The following is a 6753-nucleotide window of genomic DNA, read 5'->3' as shown; positions in this document are numbered from 1 at the left end:
AAAAACAACTGTTGATGAACCCCAAAGATCCAATCTTACCCTCCAGGGCCTAGATCTGGACTCTACACAGTTTTCTGCTTCAAATTTCTAGTTGCAAGACAACAAGAAACACCCAAACGATATATACAAAATCCCAAAAAACCCCAAGTCAGAAAAGCAAAAAAAAAAAAATACAGTTCTATGTACATAAATGGCAGATCTATCAGATCTAGGGAGTGTGAATCCGACTCCGCTCCCATATCTAATAATCTGAGGATTTCAACAACCAGATCTATCGATTTAGCACCAAAAAAAAAAAAAAAATCAATTTTAAAGGAGGTACTGAGTCTGAGCTCAAAACCCTTCATGCGTCACCCATACAAAAAAATCTTATGATGAACCCAGGATCAAATCAAGTTGGGCTCTTCAGAAAACACGGATCGGGAGTTGGCTGGTTCAGCCGAGAACTTCCCAAAACGCCCGATGATCTAATAATCAAGGATTTCCTGCAAAACTCAATTTAACCATCAACATAGAGCGAGAAAACAATAATAAAATTCAGATAAATAGAGATACCTACTATTATATTCAAAACTTAAATTATCATTCAAACCCCAACGATGAGCATGATACCTGTACTCAAATCGCTCTTCAGAAAGCTATGATCACTAGCTAAAAAGAAATCTATGCATGAAAATGACACATCTTACAGTATTTCTACGAAGAGTAACACCAGCAAAGATTTAACCCCAAAGTCTTTTTTTATTGCTCATAAAAAGATTACAAGGGAGCTTTTCGCTTAGTACACAATCTAGAGATTAGATAAACTGATTGACAAATGACCTCCTATTTAAAGATAAATCCTCCAACGGCTAATTCGAGTGATCCTTGTCAAAGCAATCTCGACCGTTGATGAAGATCAAAATTTCTTTTAATCTCATCCGTCGAAATTTTAAATTATTGAGGAAATTCGAATTTTTCAATTAAATGCATTTTAATTAATTCAAAAATTAAATTTTTGAATTAATTTCCTCAAAATTTTGACTTTGACTTAACCCCAGGGACCAAAGGCTTAAAATTTAGCAAAATAATTAATTTACCTTAGTCCCTAGACCTCTTAAACTTTAATTTTTTAAGGACCAATGAATTTTGCCTTTGGAGAATTTAAATTTACCTAGGACCTAAAAATAATCAAATTTATGGCTTAGGATTTTAATTAATTTTGACCAGAAAATTTAATTAATTAACCTATGAGGGGATAAATTATTTTTCCAACCCTCAGGACACTTTACATCATGATTTTCACATTTTTTACATCTCAAGGGGGAAAACCCATTTGTGATAGACGCTCACAGACTACCCATTTCTGCGACACAAATATAATCCAACAGACCAAGCAATTTGTAATAAAAGAACCTAACCAAATAGTTAGGATTATTCTCAATTACGTTTACATAGACTCGATCTAGAACACTAAGACTCGCCTAAGATCCCAGTGACAAAATCTATTCCGGATTTGGGGTAAGGTTGAAGGAAAACTCTACAGACCATCCGAGAATGGATCAGTGAGACAAAAAACCTCCGGAATGTAGATTGTCACCAGAAAAGTAGGTTTACCTAGGTAATTACATAAACGACACAGATCTGCTGAGATTATTTACATTATACATATGCAGAATGGGTTTACATTATAACATGATCCTCAGGTTGACGATGATAGCTAGATGGCAGGAACACATCGATCAGGCACTCTATCTCTTTTGCGAAAAAGGGGGTGTACTGTTATGGGTCGTTGACACGTAGTGGTCAACACCCCTAAAGAAATGTCATATGAAGCAATGAACTTGATTGATAAGCTTCTTACGAAGGATCTCGACCAAAGACTTAGTGCTAAAGGAGCAGCAAAGGTGAAGAGACACCCATTTTCTAAGTATCATATATCATGGAATCATAATGCTTTGAGAATTGGGATGAAGAGAAATTGTGATGGACAATGGGAACTTAATGGAGCTAATGATAATCAAACATCTAGTAATGCATAATCTTAAAAAGGAGCAAAAACTACAAAAAATCCAACAATGTAGCAGCGCAAAAAGAGGCAATGGAGATCATCAAGATTCAAGTGTTGTTGAAATATGTAACTAGGTTCAATCTTCAGAATGACATATGTAATCATGATTTTATGTATTTAATGAAAAGAGAAAAATATATTTATTATTGTTATTCTTGAGGCACGGATTCCATGCTCAAGGGAGATTTGTTTTTAGGTCAAGCACCCATTGAGTGCTTCTAGGGCTTGTCATTGACTCTACAAGTCAATTGAGTCATTTCATGTATCAAATACTCTTTTGGGCATGTTACATATTGTAAACAAAATTTACTTGAGTCAAAAGACCCTTCAAGTCCTCGTCATGGTGCAAAGATCAAGTCGCCCTACATGAAGGGACCAGACAGCCTAAAGATAGCAATTCGTACCCCTCACAAGCCTATAAATAAGAAGGAACTCAACCTCATTTGGACACACTCTCAAGCAAGTTCGATCTCCTCAAGATAGAAGCTGGACAAGGACGAAGAAGAATAAGAAGAATAAGATCAAAGTTTTGGGCCTCTCTCTCTCTCTCTTTTGTTAGGGTTTCTACAGTTTCTGGGCTAGACGAAATTCTGAAGCTACATCGAAACTGTGAAGCTGCATCAAAGCTGTGAAGCTACCAGGTTGAAGTTGTGAAGCTGCAAAGTCGAAGTTGTGAAGCTGCATAGAAGCTATGAAGATGCAAGGTCAAAGTTGTGAAGTTGCAAGGTCGAAGTTGTGAAGCTACCTCTAGATCGAAACTGTGAAGCTACTAGGTCAAAGTTGCTAAAGTTGCAAGGTCGAAATTGCTAAAGCTGCAAGGTCGAAGTCGCTGAAGCTGCAAGGTCGAAGTTGCTAAAATTGTTGCTAGGGTCAAAGTTGTCGGAAGGTTGAAGTTTGTTGTTGGAAAGAAAGCTTATCAAGAAGGAAGGATGACTTGGTCTTGGAGGATCTTGGTCAAGGTTCATAGGTCTTGGAATTCGTCAATTGGAGTTCTATAAGAAGAAAAGGATTCTGGTGGGTTTTCCTCTCAATCGGAGAGGTTTTGGCCCTGGCTGATCACCTATATCTTGTGTCCTATTATCTCATTGTTCTTTATGATTTGGTAGTTGTTTGATGATAGAGAACACTAATAATAACAAAGGAAAGAAGAAGTTAATCCAGTAAAGTAAAAATACATCACAAGCAGTGATCAAAGTAAGAGAAATCACCTACACTTGTTTCCCCCTAGATTTTTCAACATGGTGTCAGAGCTAAGGTGACTACATCAAGGGTGGGCAATAGGAAGAAGGATACTCTGGGGCCGACGTATAAAGAGATAACCTTGGAAACATCAAGAGCATCAATCATCAAGAAGGACTAACCCTCTCATCATATTGAAAGGGAATAATTTAGAGCACCAAAGAAGACCTCAAAACCCTAGCTCATCCAAAGAAGGGTTCCACACTTGAAGCGTTCTTGGGAAACTTACACACTCTACAATCATTATCACGAGGAAGGAAGAGTTCTGGTCTATTTTTTGGGGCTATATTCTCCACATGTGCGAAGTATTAAGACATCCTTCTGCAGCAGCAAGTATTGAATTGCAGCCACCATCAAGGATCAAGTTATGATCCAAGAAAGGTGTCCTTTGCAAGCTGAAATAACAAGAAAAAGAAGTCAAATCAAGCAAAGTAGAAAGGAAGCAAATTTGTCCATCTTCTAGCCACACATGTGAACTAGGGTTATTGCAAAAAAGGACGAAATTGTAGAACTGCTACATCAAGCCGAAATTTGAGGTTGTGAAACAAGTTTAACTAGCATTGTCTTGAAGGAAGAAAATCAAGAAAAAGAATTGTCATCATCATCAAGGAATCAATGTGATCTCCCTTTGAGCCAAGGTTCACTTTTGAAAAAAGACATCTTCACCAAAACGACATCTTCTATTATCTACATTATCATCAAAATCAAGAAGGCATCAAGTTGAAGATTTCATCATCTACGAGTATCTTCACTTGACAACATTTAATTGTCAAAACGCCGAAAGAAGAAGCTCAAGCTCTACAAGATGAAGATATCAAAAGAAGAAGGAATATCCTCATACTTGATGAGGGTGTCAGAAATAAGAGACCAACTCCAAGAGTTGGGAGAAATAATGTTTGACAAGGAAATGACTATCATAGTGCTCAAAGCACTACCAGAAGAATGGGGCAACTTCACATCTAGCATGTAATGACCCACCTATAAATAAAATAAGAGTATTAGCATACATACGAGACCTCCATACGATAGCTACGTATGCATGGACCTGCATGTATTGCACTATTATATATAAGCTAGTTACTACAGACGAGATATAAATTAAGGTAATGAATAAACACCTCACCAGAGTATCATATATATGATAAATCCTTAAAACCAACAGAAAATGTTAATTTTAATTTATAAATTAAAATTTAAAATTTAAAATTAATAAAATAATAATATAAACTAATTAAAATTATAAATTAAATAAATCAAATTAATTCATTAAAATAATAAATAAACTTTATTACATTAGATCTACGTATCCACATAAAATCAACGAAATCAAATGAGATTTGATTTCATAAAAGTTACACGTAACAAATATTGACACGGAGATGGGAGGAAGGTGGTGGATGAGAATATAAGAGGAAGGAAATCTCGGAGGGGGGAGGAAAAACAGAGAACAATTTTAACACAGATACAGATACTCCTTAGTCTTGATTGTACTGGAGTTTTTGGGCACGGGGATCAGATTGCTTCGATTGGAAAGCATTCTAACACTGTGTACCCAGGTTGTACCCAATTCGGCAGGGTGGTTTTGGCCATTTTGGTAATGTAGCCAACGCAGACATTTGCAGCCAGGACAAAAATTACAGCAGAACAATTACAGTGGAGCTTCGCAGCAGAGCAGACAGGTTGGTATTCAATATTTAATTATTTAAATTTTGCTTAAAATTACATATTCTGATATTTGAATTTAACTTCTTTACATTTGAATTTAAGGTCTTTACATTTGGTATCAGAGCCCGGTTTCGAACTCTTCCGGACCTTCTAGGCTCTCCTTATAGTATAGAGTTAGTATGAAACTCAACTGCAACCTCTGTTAAAAATCTCAGTGAATTATAAAAAAAAAAATTGTAGTAGAATTGACATAACCAACATGGTTATCATTTCATGCCCACTCTGCATAAATTCTTAATTCTTGTATATGCATTTCCACTCTAGGGCCTACATTAGACTAACCTGTACATTGAAACCCTTAATTGCAACCACGGGTTGTTTTTCTTTTATATATATCCTCAAAGTTGTGTGCACATCCATAGCCACGAGTTTATAGCTCAAATTCAGTATAGGTAAACTTTCCCATGAATTCATTCAGCGATTTTGAGTAAGAGAGGACGAAATTACGAATGTCAAATTTTGGGGTAATGAATTGTGCAAAAACCATGGTTTTGTCAATTGACGTTGCTATTACTCACCGAAATAATTTGCCTGGATGAGTTTTTATAATAAGCCAGAAATTTCGTTAGGGCCGAGCTCTGTTTAATCTTCCAATATGAAACGAAATATACGACGACTTAGAAGACTTTTCGACTCTTAATTTTCTGAAGGACCAGTTTCCTATCGAGGAAAACCCTGCCATTATTAATGAATCCGATGATTGATAACATTTTCAAAGTTTCCGCTAAATACATATATTCTCGATTATGAAGTCGGAGAAACCCACAACCACCTTTATTCATAAAACAGTACGTTCGCTTCTCGACACCTTCATTTCTAGGATGCTAATTTTCATATTTCATAACCGCATGATTTTGATTTTAAATGTTTTCGTATGATTTAAATGAGAAACCCGCCTAACAATCTCTAATTGATTCTGGTAATCGAGTCCATGAAAGGGTCCAGTCCATAAGCTCTCGGATCAGATTCTGGGACTGCCACTCAGACTCCAGGCTATAATATGCGGTAGCTTTTACAATGCTACTACAGTTCATTGAATTCGCCATCGCTATTGCCGTCATAGTAATCACAAAAAAAAAAATCCAAATGAGAACATATAAATAAAATGTAAGGATTAGGATTAATACGATTTGGGTATAAACCAACAGCATGGTATTAGTCGTGACAGCAAGGTATTAGTCGTGTCCAGTTAAAGTTTTAAATCCATACATATATACAATGCCACGCAACGCCTCCCACTTATTTTTATATTATTACAGTGACAGCGGTGTAGATTATTATCCACGCAGAGGGATATGTTATGTAATAGGCGTGGGTGGGTTTTGGACTTCATGACTTCAGCCAATGGCTTACTATGTTCAAATACATCTAAACCAAAGTTTTTATATTTATTTATGAAGTTGGCAGACCCATGTCATATATTATTTATCAAATTTTCTTGATTGACCGAATTTATTATGGAAAAATTCTAGCAGATACAATTTATTAATATGTCATGAACTTAAATATTATAAAAAAAAACAGTATAAATAAATTTCATTATAATAAGCTTTTATGTTTGTTTTATTATTTTGAGTATTTTATTTATTTGTCGTTTGTTAGAACTTATTTTTTGAATTATAAGTTTCATTTAAATTTATTAAATATTTTTACATATTTTAATTATTGATTTAATAAAGTTTAAAATGGAATTATTAAATTCATCAATTAAATGTATTCTAAAAATAATAATCATGCCA

General features: G+C 35.2%; 1 protein-coding gene across 1 annotated transcript in view; it reads right to left on the bottom strand.

Moving 5' to 3' along the window:
- LOC149263227 (glycerophosphodiester phosphodiesterase GDPD6-like) overlaps window positions 1-6753 on the bottom strand; it is a 348803-nt gene that overhangs the window by 317277 nt on the left and 24773 nt on the right. The window lies entirely within an intron of this gene.

Source organism: Pinus tabuliformis, chromosome 6 (assembly GCF_031772625.1).
Source record: "Pinus tabuliformis cultivar Carrire ecotype Pingquan chromosome 6, CPIR1, whole genome shotgun sequence".
Classification (NCBI taxonomy): domain Eukaryota; kingdom Viridiplantae; phylum Streptophyta; class Pinopsida; order Pinales; family Pinaceae; genus Pinus; species Pinus tabuliformis.
This window is presented reverse-complemented; position numbering and strand designations above follow the sequence as displayed.